This window comes from Hyperolius riggenbachi, chromosome 11 (genome assembly GCF_040937935.1).
Source record: "Hyperolius riggenbachi isolate aHypRig1 chromosome 11, aHypRig1.pri, whole genome shotgun sequence".
Taxonomy (NCBI): Eukaryota; Metazoa; Chordata; class Amphibia; order Anura; family Hyperoliidae; genus Hyperolius; species Hyperolius riggenbachi.
In genome coordinates this window covers 228,973,378-228,986,915 of record NC_090656.1, presented here as the reverse complement: position 1 = coordinate 228,986,915, position 13,538 = coordinate 228,973,378, and the positions used below count along the sequence as shown (strand labels likewise).

General features: G+C 45.6%; 1 long non-coding RNA gene across 1 annotated transcript in view; it reads right to left on the bottom strand.

The window, feature by feature from the left end:
• The window catches only part of LOC137538318 (uncharacterized), a 36,613-nt gene extending 30,263 nt beyond the window's left edge, over positions 1 to 6,350 (bottom strand). Inside the window, exon 1 of the long non-coding RNA XR_011024748.1 lies at positions 6,265 to 6,350. This is a non-coding gene — a long non-coding RNA (uncharacterized lncRNA). The remainder of the gene's footprint in view (positions 1 to 6,264) is intronic.
• Positions 6,351 to 13,538: the final 7,188 nt, after the last annotated feature.

Here is a 13,538-nt window from a genome sequence, read left to right as displayed (position 1 = left end):
GTCTGTGTGTGCTGTGGTGGGACAGGCAGTGTCTGTGTGTGCTGTGGTGGGACAGGCAGTGTCTGTGTGTGCTGTGGTGGGACAGGCAGTGTCTGTGTGTGCTGTGGTGGGACAGGCAGTGTCTGTGTGTGCTGTGGTGGGACAGGCAGTGTCTGTGTGTGCTGTGGTGGGACAGGCAGTGTCTGTGTGTGCTGTGGTGGGACAGGCAGTGTCTGTGTGTGCTGTGGTGGGACAGGCAGTGTCTGTGTGTGCTGTGGTGGGACAGGCAGTGTCTGTGTGTGCTGTGGTGGGACAGGCAGTGTCTGTGTGTGCTGTGGTGGGACAGGCAGTGTCTGTGTGTGCTGTGGTGGGACAGGCAGTGTCTGTGTGTGCTGTGGTGGGACAGGCAGTGTCTGTGTGTGCTGTGGTGGGACAGGCAGTGTCTGTGTGTGCTGTGGTGGGACAGGCAGTGTCTGTGTGTGCTGTGGTGGGACAGGCAGTGTCTGTGTGTGCTGTGGTGGGACAGGCAGTGTCTGTGTGTGCTGTGGTGGGACAGGCAGTGTCTGTGTGTGCTGTGGTGGGACAGGCAGTGTCTGTGTGTGTTGTGGTGGGACAGGCAGTGTCTGTGTGTGTTGTGGTGGGACAGGCAGTGTCTGTGTGTGTTGTGGTGGGACAGGCAGTGTGTGTGTGTTGTGGTGGGACAGGCAGTGTCTGTGTGTGTTGTGGTGGGACAGGCAGTGTCTGTGTGTGTTGTGGTGGGACAGGCAGTGTCTGTGTGTGTTGTGGTGGGACAGGCAGTGTCTGTGTGTTTTGGCGGTGTGATACAGGGGCTACAAGGTGGTACAGAGGGGACATGAGGGGAACAGAGTGGCACAAGTGGAACAGAGGGGCACAAGGGGATCCACAGTGGGGACAAGAAATGGCATGGGGAACAGAGGGGAACATGAGGTGGCTTGAGGGAAGGTGGCCTAGATCTGCCAATTTGCTTAGGGCCCCATTTGGTCTTAACCACTTGCCGACCGCCCACTACCTATGGGTGGCAGCAAAGTGGACCCCGTAAGGACCGCAATACGCCAATTGGCGGTGGCTCCTGTGGGACTAGCTGGCCAAGGATTGCACGCTGGGATGCGAATGCATCCACCGGCAATAGGCTCTGCCCACCCGTGACATCAACCCGCCGGCCGTTCAAAAGTGCCAGTGGGATATTAACCCCCAATCTGCCGCATAGTAAGTGTATAATATGCTGTGTAATGTATACAACGTGTATTATACAGGCTGCCTCCTGCCTTGGTGGTCCCAGTGATCGAGGGACCACCAGGGCAGGAGGCAGCCCCCCTAGTAAGCACCCAAACACACCGATTCTGCCCTCTGATCGCCCACAGCATTCCTCAGACCCCCCCTTCCCGATCACCCCCTCAGACCCCTGTTTGTACCCAATCACCCATCAATCACCCCATCACTATCTGTCTACACTATTTTTTAGAATCGGTCCTAAACTGCCCCCTAAAGCTCCTGATCACTCCCCCCACACCCTCAGATCTTCCCCAGACACCCCCCCCCCCGTGTACTGTATAAATCTATCCTCCCCTGTAATCACCCACTGATCACCTGTCAATCACCCCGTCACTGCTACCCATCAGATCAGACCCTAATCTGCCCCTTGCGGGCACCCAAACACCGCCCACACATCAGATTGCCCTCAGACCCCCCTTATCACCTCCCCAGTGCAATATTTACATCTGTTCTCCCCTCTAATCACCCAATCACCCCTTGTCACTGCTACCCATCATACCCATCAGATCAGACCCTAATCTGCCCCCTGCGGGCTTCTGATCACCCGGCCAAACCCTCACCATCCCCATCGCAGTGACAGAATTTTCTCTTTTCTGATCACTGCTGGTCTCTACGACTTCATTGTGGCTGAGACCAACCATTATGCCACACAATACGCAACCGCCAATCCAAGAACCTACCATGCCCAACCTTTTCAGTGGAAACCACTCCACGTTTCCGAACGTAACATTTTTTGGGGCCTTCTCCTTAACATGGGTCTAGTCAAAAAGAATGCATTGCGGTCTTATTGGTCTACGCACCCTATACATGATGTCTGCTGCCATGTCCAGGTCACGATTTGAGAACATCCTGCGCTTCCTGCACTTCAGTGCCAATACAACCTGTCATCTAAGAGGCCACCCTGCTTATGACCGGTTCCAAAAATGTCGGCCCCTCAGACCACCTGTCATCAAAATTTGCAGATTCTTATACCCCTGAACAGTAATTTTGAGGCATTTGGTTTCTAGACTACTCCTCACGGTTTTGGGTCTCTAAAATGCCAGGGCAGTATAGGAACCCCACAAGTGACCCCATTTTAGATAGAAGAAGGTATTCTCTAAGGTGTATGGTGAGTTCATAGAATATTTTATTTTTTGGAACAAGTTAGTGGAAAATGACACTTTGTGCAATAAAAAAAAAAAAACACAAAATCAATTTCAACTAACTTGTGACAAAAATAAAAATCTATGAACTCACCATACTCCTAACAGAATACCTTGGGGTGTCTTCTTTCTAAAATGGGGTCACTTGTGGGGTTCCTATACTGCTCTGGCATTTTAGGGGCCCTAAACCATGAGGAGTAGTCTAGAAACCGAATGCCACAAAATGACCTGTGAAATCCTAAGGGTTCTCATAGGACTTTGGGCCCCTTAGCGCATCTAGGCTGCAAAAAAAAATTGTCCCACATGCGATATCGCCGTACTTCGGAGCAATAGTATATGTGTAAAAATACACCCCAAAACACATTACCCATGCTGGGTGGGATACATCTCTGTAAATGAGTTTTTTTTTTTTTTTTTTTTGTTTTTTTTTTTTTTTACACACACAATTGTCCATTTACAGAGATATTTCTCCCACCCAGCATGAGTATGTGTAAAAATACACCTCAAAACACATTATACTATTTCTCCTGAGTATGGCGATATCACATGTGACACTTTTTTGCAGCCTAGGCGCGCTAAGGGGCCCAAAGTCCTATGAGCAACTTTAGGCTTTACAGGGGTGCTTATAATTTTGCACCCTCAAAATGCCAGGACAGTAAACACACCCCACATATGACCCCATCATGGAAGGTAGACATCCTAAAGTATGCGGAGAGGGGCATGGTGAGTCCGGGGCAGATTTCATTTTTTTTTGGGTCACAAGTTAGCAGAAATGGAAACTTTTCATTTTATGTCACAAAGTTTCATTTTCCGCTAACTTGTGACAAAAAATAAAATCTTCTATGAACTCACCATGCCTCTTAGTGAATACTTTGGGATGTCTGCTTTCCAAAATGGGGTCATTTAGGGGGTATTTATACTATCCTGGAATTCTAGCACCTCATGAAACATGACAGGTGCTCAGAAAAGTCAGAGATGCTTCAAAATGTTACATAGTTATTTTGGTTGAAAAAAGACATACGTCCATCGAGCTCAACCAGTGAATGAGAAAAATTCACATTTTGCACCATAGTTTGTAAACGCTATAACTTTTACCCAAACCAATAAATATATAGTTATTGGATTTTTTCTTTTTATCAAAAGACATGTAGCACAATAAATTTGGACAAAAATGTATATAGAAATTTTACTTTATTTGAAAAATGTCAGCACAGAAAGTTAAAAAAAAAAATCATTTGTTTGACAAAATTCATGTCTTTTTTGATTAATATAATAAAAACTAAAAATCACAGCTGCAATCAAATAGCACCAAAAGAAAGATGTATTAGTGACAAGAAAAGGAGGTAAAAATTCATTTAGATAGTAGGTTGTATGACCGAGCAATAAACCGTTAAAGCTGCAGTGGTCTGAATGGAAAAAAGCCTCTGGTCCTTAAGGGATGTAAAGACTGTGGTTCTTATGTGGTTAATCCGGCTCTGGAGGTAGGGGCACAAAAGCTAGGGGACCAGAGTTCAGCTGGGGGTTTAGAGCACTAGTGAGGGGTGGTAGGCCAGAATGAAAAGGTGAGATTTGAGAGCCTTCTTGAAGAGGTTGAAGGAGAGAGCTGCCCGAATGGGTGGAGGTAGGAAGTTTCATAGTGTTGGAGCAGCTCTTAAGAAGTCCTGGTGGCCTGCATGGGACTGGGTGATGCGGGGGTGGCCAGGCAAAGTTCATTAAAGAAGTGGAGCGAGCAGTTAGGAGTGTACCTCTGAGTAAGATCGGAAATGTAGGTTGGACAGGTTTTGTGGACATATTTGTAGGTCAGACACAGTATCTTGAATCTGATTCTGGACTGGATAGGAAGTCAGTGGAGGGATTCACAGAGGGAAGCCACCGTGGTGGAATGATGGGAGAAGTGGATAATTCTGGCTGCCGCGTTTATGATGGACTGCAGTGGGGCAATTCAGGTCATAGGGAGACCAGACAGAAGGGCATTGCAGTACTCAAGGTGGGAGATTATGAGGGCACGGATGAGGAGTTTGGTGGTGGCAGAGGTCAGGAAAGGGTGGATCTGGTAGTGTGGTTAACAGTGACATGCACATCTGAGAGGTTCAGCGATGGCCGGGGTGGGAAGATAAATTCAGTTTTGTCCAGATTTAGTTTCAGGAACCTAGCAGACATCCAGGAGGAGATGGCTGATAGGCAGGAGGAGACCTTGTCCATGGTAGTGGAGGATAGGTCAGGAGTGTGGAGGTAGATATTGGTGTCATCTGCATACAGATGATAGTTAAAAACCATGGAGGAGATAACCTTGCCAATTGAGGATGTGTATAGGAAGAACAGTAAGGGGCCCAAGGACCGAGCCTTGGGGTACTCCCACCTAGAGGTTGTTAGGAGTGGATAAGGACTCATTGAAGGAGGTCATGAAGGAGCAGTTGGAAAGGTAGGATGAGATTTAGGCCAGGGCGAGGTCATTAATGCTCATGGACTAGAGGGACTGGAAAAGTAGGGGAAGGTCTCCTGTGTCAAAACCTGCTGAAAGGTCAAGGAGGAGGAGAATGGAATATTTACCTTCAGCTTTAGCTAAGGCAAGGTCATTGACCACTTTGGTGAGAGCTGTTTTGGTTGAGTGGTCAGGCCAAAACCCAGATTGCAGTGGGTCTAAAAGGGAGTTGGCATTGAGGTACTGGGTCAGGCATTTGCCTCCAAACTCCTTTAGTGTCTGGTTCCCAAAGGGGAGGAGGGAGATAGGGCGGGAATTGGAGGGTAGTGAGGGGGGGGGGGTCGAGGGAGGGCTTCTTGAGCAGGGGTAGTACAGTGGCCTGCTTGAAGTCTGAGGGGAAGGTGCCTGTGGATAGAAAGAGGTTAAACAGGGTAGTGAGGACTGGGGCCAAATCCATAAAGTGAGGATGGCGTAAACCAGCAGACATGGGGTCAAGGGGGAGGCAGTGTGTGGAAGTCTGCACTATGTGGTTGACTTCCTCAATGGTAGTAGGAGTGAAAGAGGTGAGGGGAGGATAGGATGGAGGAGGAGCTGGATGGGAAGGGGGTGGGAGGTGAAGATTGAAGATTAGATATTTCCTGACAGATGGAGACAATTTTGTTGGTGAAGTGGGTGGCTAAATCTGTGGCAGAGAGGGATGAAACGGAGGGTGGGTCTAAGCAGGGAGTTGAAAGTGGCAAAAAGACGGCAGGGGTTGGAAGCTTGTGCTCTGATGATCTTGGTGAAGTATTCCTGCTTCACATCAGCAAGGACAGTGTGGAACTGCAGCAGGTTAGCCTTGTACTGTAGGAAACCCTTAAGTCTAGTTTTCCTCCATTTCCATTCAATGGCACTTGTTACCCCCTTGATGTTGCGAGTATGGGTATTGCGCCAGGGCTGGGGGTTAGGGGGGTGGTTGTGTTGGAATATTGGGGGGCAGCTTCCTCTAGGGCTGAGGAGAGTGTTTGATGATACTGAGCTGCAGCAAGATTGGGACCGGTTAGGGTGGGGAGAGTGAAAGAGGGCATGTAGGGTTGCAGCAAGGACACTAGGGTTGAGCTTGTGTAAGAGCAGGAGGGAGAGAGTGTAAGCAAATGTGAATGAGATTTAAATGTTTGGGAGATTTTTGAGCTGCTGGTGAGAGTGAGAGATATCAGGAGAGCTAACAGTTCATGAGAAGCTGAGCAAGGTTAGGAAAGCATAGCAGGTGAAATGAATATGGAGTGTGGTACATTGTGAGGATGTACATAGCAATGCAGCTTGTAGAAGTTTGCAGACAGGCATAACAAAAGTAAAAGTGCAGTAAACATGGTAAGTGTGTATGATTATAACAAAAAGATTTCCAACTACTAAACAGTTTATATGGGTATGCAGGTAGTGCAAGCAAACCTGTGTAAACAAAAAAGCAGATGCTACTTGGCCGTGCAACATAATCAGCTGCAATGACTCTTGGAACTTCTACTGGGTTGAGGACATCGATGGTACCTTAAAAAAAAAAAAAATAAAAAAAAAAAAATAAAGCTAACTTACTGTAAGTTTCACATGCAGCTGTCTCGTAATTATAGAGATTTGACCGCAAAGGAAAAACACCCAATGATCACCAAATGTGTTGAGCGGTTTACTGCCTTTTTACACAAGTGAAGTTAAATGCCACCCAGTTCTTAACTCAAAGGTGTATTATATTTTAATTATATAACAGTCATTTAATGCACAGGCATTGATGTTGGATAAGAAAGCAAGGTTCACAGTCCCTACTTTATCCCAAAGGTGCTCTCTGCGGGGTTAATATCAGGGCTCCATGCAGGCCAGTCACACGTCTTTATGGACCATGCTATAGGCACTGATGCATAGACCTATCGGAATAGGAAGGGGCCCTCCCTAAACTGTTCCTATAATGTTGGGAGCAGGAGATTGTTCAATATGCGGTGCAAAATAGCCTGGGAGAAAAGGCCATATCTGGCAAACCGCAAGTGTTTACTATATCCAAAGACAGCGTCATGTAGGGGCCAAAAAAACATGTTTACTGTAACAGAAGTTTTATTAAATCATAGTTTACTATACCAGGCATTGCTCCTATAGACCTATAATGGATGCAATAGAAGAATGAAAGCAGATCTGGCACCGGTTGCAATTAGACAGTTCCTTTAATCCAGTGGGTACAGCATACAAACAGGTAGTGAAAGTGTCGGCCTAACAGCCGTTTCGCAGGTCTCCCTGCTTCTTCAGAGGCACAAAGATGTGCCTCTGAAGAAGCAGGGAGACCTGCGAAACGGCTGTTAGGCCGACACTTTCACTACCTGTTTGTATGCTGTACCCACTGGATTAAAGGAACTGTCTAATTGCAACCGGTGCCAGATCTGCTTTCATTCTTCTATTGCAAGTATTAAGTGTTATATGGTTTTGAGCACGGAGTCAACAGAATCCAGCGCTGTTTCCAGTCCTTATTTTTGAGTGCCGGTCTTGTTGCTTTTTTCTCCTTCTTAAAAAAGACCTATAATGGAGATTGACCGGGACCTGGAGAGGTAGTTTATTATAACAAGATTATGCTGTAATAAAAGAATCCACTGAAAACCACGTGTGGAGTATTGCTGACTAAATACACCAATGTTTGATCTTACCATCTAAAAGGTTAACATATCACCAAATCAGATTTTGACAGCAAGCAAATTGATAAAAAAAACTACTCACAAGATGGTACCTAACCCCTAGAAAAATAGCATTATTCACTTCTAACCAATCTCCAAAATGCTGGAAATGTAACAATTATTTGGATACACTAAAACATATGTTTTGGGACTGCCATTTAGTAAGATCAATATGGGACCCTTTAGAGATCTTCATAAAAACATATCTCAAGTGCTTTCTCACAAAAGCCAGAACTTGCCCTCTTTATAGTTGGTCTTGAAAATATTCACAAACACATTCAACCTATAATATGCCATCTCCTTTTAGCGGCGATCTACCTTATAACTAAACTAGAAGTCCACAGAACCCATATCATGGCTGCACTTCCAAGCCTTGGCCAATTCCTATCTGAAATTAAAATCTATTATAAGAACTAGAAACTAAGGGTAAATCCAATGACCTTTATCAGGGCCCATTCCCTAAGTGAAAAGTAACAATACCACCAGCCAAATTACAATATTCTGGCACTACTAAATACAACCCCAAGCAGCTACCTTAAAGTAGTTAGACTTAGTTTTAGTTTAGTTATAGTTTGGGTAAGGCCTAGTCCACACTAGGTCCGGAAACGTATCCGTGGCTGCGTTTTTCAGCCCTGATGAAAAACGGAGTCCAGGATACTAATGTTAAAAATAGCAGCCATCCTCACCCAAGAAAAAAAACGGATCCGTCTGCGTTTGCGGAAACCCGTTTTCAAAACCTGAACGGAAGGTCCGGATCTGCTGAATTTTCACGGACCATGGATACACGGATGGGTAGTGAAAAGCAATGGGAAAACGCATCTCCATCTCCACAGGCAAAACAGCAACAAAAACTGATGAGAAAACGGATAGCCTAAACTTTATTATTGGCCAAAAAAATCCTCCCACTACCTTCCTAATGATAGAGACATTTTCTGTCCGTTTTTTGGGGTAAAAAACTGAACGGAAACTGATGCAAAACTGATGCACTTTGATCAGTTTTCGGTCTGGTGGTACTTCCCCCTGACCTTCCCCTGATCCCGGACTGCAATGTCCGTCCTGCAACCGTGCCTAGTGTGGACCTAGCCTTAAAGTTTCAGGTTATTGGTTTAAATACAAGCACCCAATGTTATGATACATCTCTCCAATCCTACTAGGAGAGACCATACAGTGGTTAATGAACCCATGAACATCCTCACACTAATCTAATTTGAAGAGATCAAGATACAGGATGAAACGCCATATTAAAGCGGATACCAGACAGGGTCTTCAAATCTGCGAAGACCAAATCAAAACCCCTCATCAGCCTTCCACCTCTATTTGATAGAGGGTCTGGGAAGGTTTGAGTAGGGGATTGCCAAGAGTTCTATCTTTAATAAAGACTATAGATAAGATCATACTTCAAAGTATACATTACTTAATCAGACGTGCCAGATGTATTATAATAGAATATATGTTATTGACATGTAATAAATGGCTGAGATGCCGCCGCGCTGTCTGGCGGTGGGGCGGGCATCTCCGCGTCCAGCGCGGCGGTTTGTCCACAGCAGCGTGCGTCTTATGTGGCTGGATCTGTTAGTTCACACAGTTTGAGGAATATGCGCGCACTGAGAGGCAGAACCTTTATGGCAAACAAGGAGGGATCAGCTGACCAGGTTGGTCAGCTGACCTCAAAGCAAGTGGCTATTGGCTGAGTGGCTCGGGCGGGGCGGCAGAGTCCTGCAACTATATATAGTCACTGCTGGCTAGTCTCAGGTTGTCTGCCATTGCGAACACTTACGTGGAAGCACTCAGACCATAGTCAGATCTCACAGTGTGGTTGAACCAGGAGGTCCTGGGAATTCACACTGAGCCAGATTACTTCTGTGTTAATATTGTGTTATTGTCCAGACTAGTTCCAGGGTGCTGAGACCACGGACCTCACACCCAAGACTAGGGATCCTGTGCTACTATCATATATAATTCAGACTAGTTCCAGGGTGTCGAGACCACGGACCTCACACCCAAGTCTAGGCATTGTTTGATATCTGTTATGGCCTATTGCATTCCTGATTACTCCTCTGCTCACTGATTTGGTACCCACGCATATCTGATCACCTGTTGCCAAACCCAGCCTGTCCCTAGTTACCAAGTCAGCTTTCCATCTCTGTACTTTATCTGCCCGTGTGTTGCCGACCTGGCTTGCCCGACCTAGAGAGCTCTCTCTCTCTTTAAGAGATAGTCTCCAGACCTGCTAGTGACATCCACCTTCCAGGTGTCACTCACAGGTCCCTCCTACCTTCACCCTGGGACTCCACCCCTTTGGAGATCTCCGGCTGCTGGAAGGTCTTTGTACTTCACAAAAGGCGGTATCACCCGTACTGCCAGAGACCACCTGCTCCTCGGGTGGTCTTACTCAAAGTCATTACTGTTGCACCAAACACTCACACTATAAAGGTGTCCAGAGGTTAGTTATACTTAGATTATCGATGATTCTGCAGATCATCAATAGTCAGGTATAATCTGTATTCTTGGTGATACTGCAGATCACCAATAATCAGATTCTCTCTGTGTGCTGACACCGATCGTTACACATGGTAATTGTTTCAATTAAGGTTATTGCCATTTTATGTCTTATGTACAATTTATCAAACAATGTATTTTCTATAAAGCTGTAAGTTGATGTTAAAATTAAATAAAATGTTATAAAAAAAAAAATGAAAACCACGTGTGGAACACAATTGTAAAAAGGAAGAAAATGCCTGAAAACCTAAAATCCCAACAAGCCGTGCGCTCCCTGCCTTGCCCGCGTACCGATACAATTATCTACATTTTGTTTCCCATGTAGCCGCATTAAGGCAAGAAAGATCCTTTTAGCCGTAAACAAGTGCAACTCAAAGCAAAATGTTTCAATCTATTTTAGCCCTTAATATTGTTAAAAAGACGCAATTTATAGTTTCACTTTTATGTTTTGTCTAATTGAATTCCCCAGTTTAGATAAACCGGTTTATGAGATTCTTGACAACCGATGGAAGTTCCATGAAAAGCTCACAAAACTGCCAGCCATGACTTCGCTCATCTCTTATCAAATAATTCATCACTATGTGTGCAATGTATACTACATATTCCCGTTACCACGGTGACATTGCAAACTGGGCTTATTTTGGGGGTTGAGCTTATATTGCGATCTTTCAAAAAAAAAAATCATGCATTTTATGGTCAGGTCTTAAAGTGAACCTGAGGTGTGAGCGATATGGAGGCTGCCATATTTGTTTCATGTTAATCAATGCCAGTTGCCTGGCAGCCCTGCTGAGCTATTTGGCTGCAGTAGTGTGAATCACACCAGCAACGAGCATGCAGCTAATCTTGTTAGATCTGACAATCATGTCAGAAACACCTGATCTGCTGCATGCTTATTCAGGGTCTATGGCTAAAAGTAAAGAGGCAGAGAATCAGCAGGACAGCCAGGCAACTGGTATTGCTAAGAGGATACCAGAGCCCAACATTCTATGATTAAAAAAAATAAATGTTGTGCAGGTGGGAAGGTGTCCTAGTTCACTTGCCGCTCCCTCAGTTTCAAGCTGTGTGGCTCCGTTCCCCCGTTTCAACCTTCCGTTGCAGCTCCCGACCAGAGAGAGTCCAGTATGGAAATACTGTGCTGTGCATGCGCAGTATTTCTTTCTTCTGCCCTGTGAACGCGCTCCTCCATCTTCCCTAGTCACGCCCACTCGCTCCCGTCCTGCAGGCATCTGCACGTTCCACAGCCTTCTGCAGTAGGGAAGATGGAGGAGCGCGTTCACAGGGCAGAAGTATTTCCATACTGGACGCTCTGGTCTGGAGCTGCAATGGGGGTTTGGAACAGGGGAACGGAGCCACGCAGCTTGAAACAGAGGGAGCGGTAAGTAAAGTATGACACCCTCCCACCTACACAACATTTTTTAATAGAATGTTGGGCTCTGGTATCCTTTAACAGGAAATAAATATGGCAGCCTCCATATCACTCTCACCTCGTGTTCACTTTAAGGTACCCATACATTAATCGAGTTTTCATCAAATAATCAACTACAGTGTGGTTGATGGAAAGTCGATCTACTAGAGCCCCACACACTACAAGCAAGATTTTATAGGATTCTCCTTCACTAATCGAGCTGAACCATGTTGTGCCCCCCATGCTCCAACACCGAAGATCCAATCTGTGTCTATCGAAATCTTGTGAATGTTAGCCGATTCCATTGCAGTCCACCAATATTTGCCATCCTGCCCGATTGAGTTGATTTGCCAATACATCAGTCAAATTCCATCATTCAAGCAGAATGGAAAAATAATCAATTCTCCTCTGATTCAATAAAATGATTGAATGGTCAATCAAGCAGGAACATTGAGTGGTGTATGAGCAACTTAACACATCACCAGAAATCACACAATTACTGTCTACATCAGTTATAAATGAGGATGATACCAATTATTGGCTAACTTAAAAGGACAAATAAATACCTGTTCCTGTAATAATTCTGAAGAAACCTGATCATCCAATATCTTACTCTGTTTCTTCCAAGTTAGTCAACACAGTGCTGCCCATAATTATTCATACCCCTGTCAAATTATGAATTAAAGTTTCTTTTACTCAACCAGCAAGTAATTTTTGATGGGAAATTATATTGGTATCTCCCAAAAGATAACAAGATGATGTACAAGAGGCATTATATTGTGTCTGTGTGTGTGTGTGTGTGGGGGGGGGGGGGGGGGGCATTTCTCAGCTTTTATTTACATTTGAGCAAAAAGTGTCCAGTCCAAAATTATTCATACCCTTCACAAACTGTCAGTCTGAGTAAATCCAAAGTTGTGTACCATTCCAAATAGCCCAAGCTGTTCTAAAGCTTCCCAATTACCCTGATTAATTGGGAACAGCTGTTTTAATCAACCTAACAGATGAAAAACAGCAGCTCTCTGCAGTTGGGTTTGTGGACAGTCATAGTTAAGATTAAGGAACTCAGTGAGGACCTGCAGCTACAAGCTACAAGGCCATTTCTAAATAGAGATGGCCCGAACCTCCGATTTTCGGTTTGCTAATGCGAACTTCCGCAAAAGTTCGGTGTGCACAAACTTTCGTGAACCGCAATAGACTTCAATGGGGAGGCGAACTTTGAAAACTAGAAACACTTATGCTGGCCACAAAAGTGATGAAAGAGATGTTTCAAGGGATCTAACATCTGAGTTTTCGCATGGATCAGTGGGATGGACACCAAAAGTTCAGAGGAAAAATCTGGATTTGACGCAAAGCAGCGTTTTAAGGGCAGAAATCACATTGAATGCTAAATTGCAGGCCTAAAGTGCTTTAAAACATCTTGCATGTGTATAAATCAGAGAGTGTAATTAGAGTACTGCTTCACACTGACACACCAAACTCACTGTGTAACGCACCGCAAATAGCTGTTTGTGTAGCGACGGCCGTGCTGGACTGGTGCGCACCATGGCGAGAGTGCAGGCCGTGGCTGTTTTCAAGCCCATATGGTCACCGGGCTGTGGTAGCTCAATGGCAGAACAACAGGGACTGTCTAGCTGATCAAATTTGGTCCGTTCACAATGAAGCAGCAACCTTATCTTGGATGTACCCCCCCCCCCCCCCCCCCCCGGGACACTCATATCGGCATCGGTCATTTCGTTATTGTGATACGCAAGCCCCTTCACCGCGGCAAGGTAATTATCAAGAAGGGGAATTGGCACATGTACATGCCTTAAAAATTCATGACTCCACCTGAAGTCCTGGACCCTGTTGGCGGTGGCAGAGAAGGCAGTCAAGCATCCTGCAGGCAGAGGTGTGCTGTGTGGGGACTGGGGACCGACTTAGTCTTGGGGCAGGCAGTCACATGGAGTGCAGGCAGAGATGCTGTGAGCGGGGACTGACTTAGTCTTCGGGTGGGCAGTAGCCCTTCAGGATCCATGCCTCATTCATTTTGATAAAGGTGAGGTACTGAACACTTTTGGGCCTCAGGCAACTTCTCTTCTCAGTGACAATGCCTCCAGCTGTGCTGAAGGTCCTTT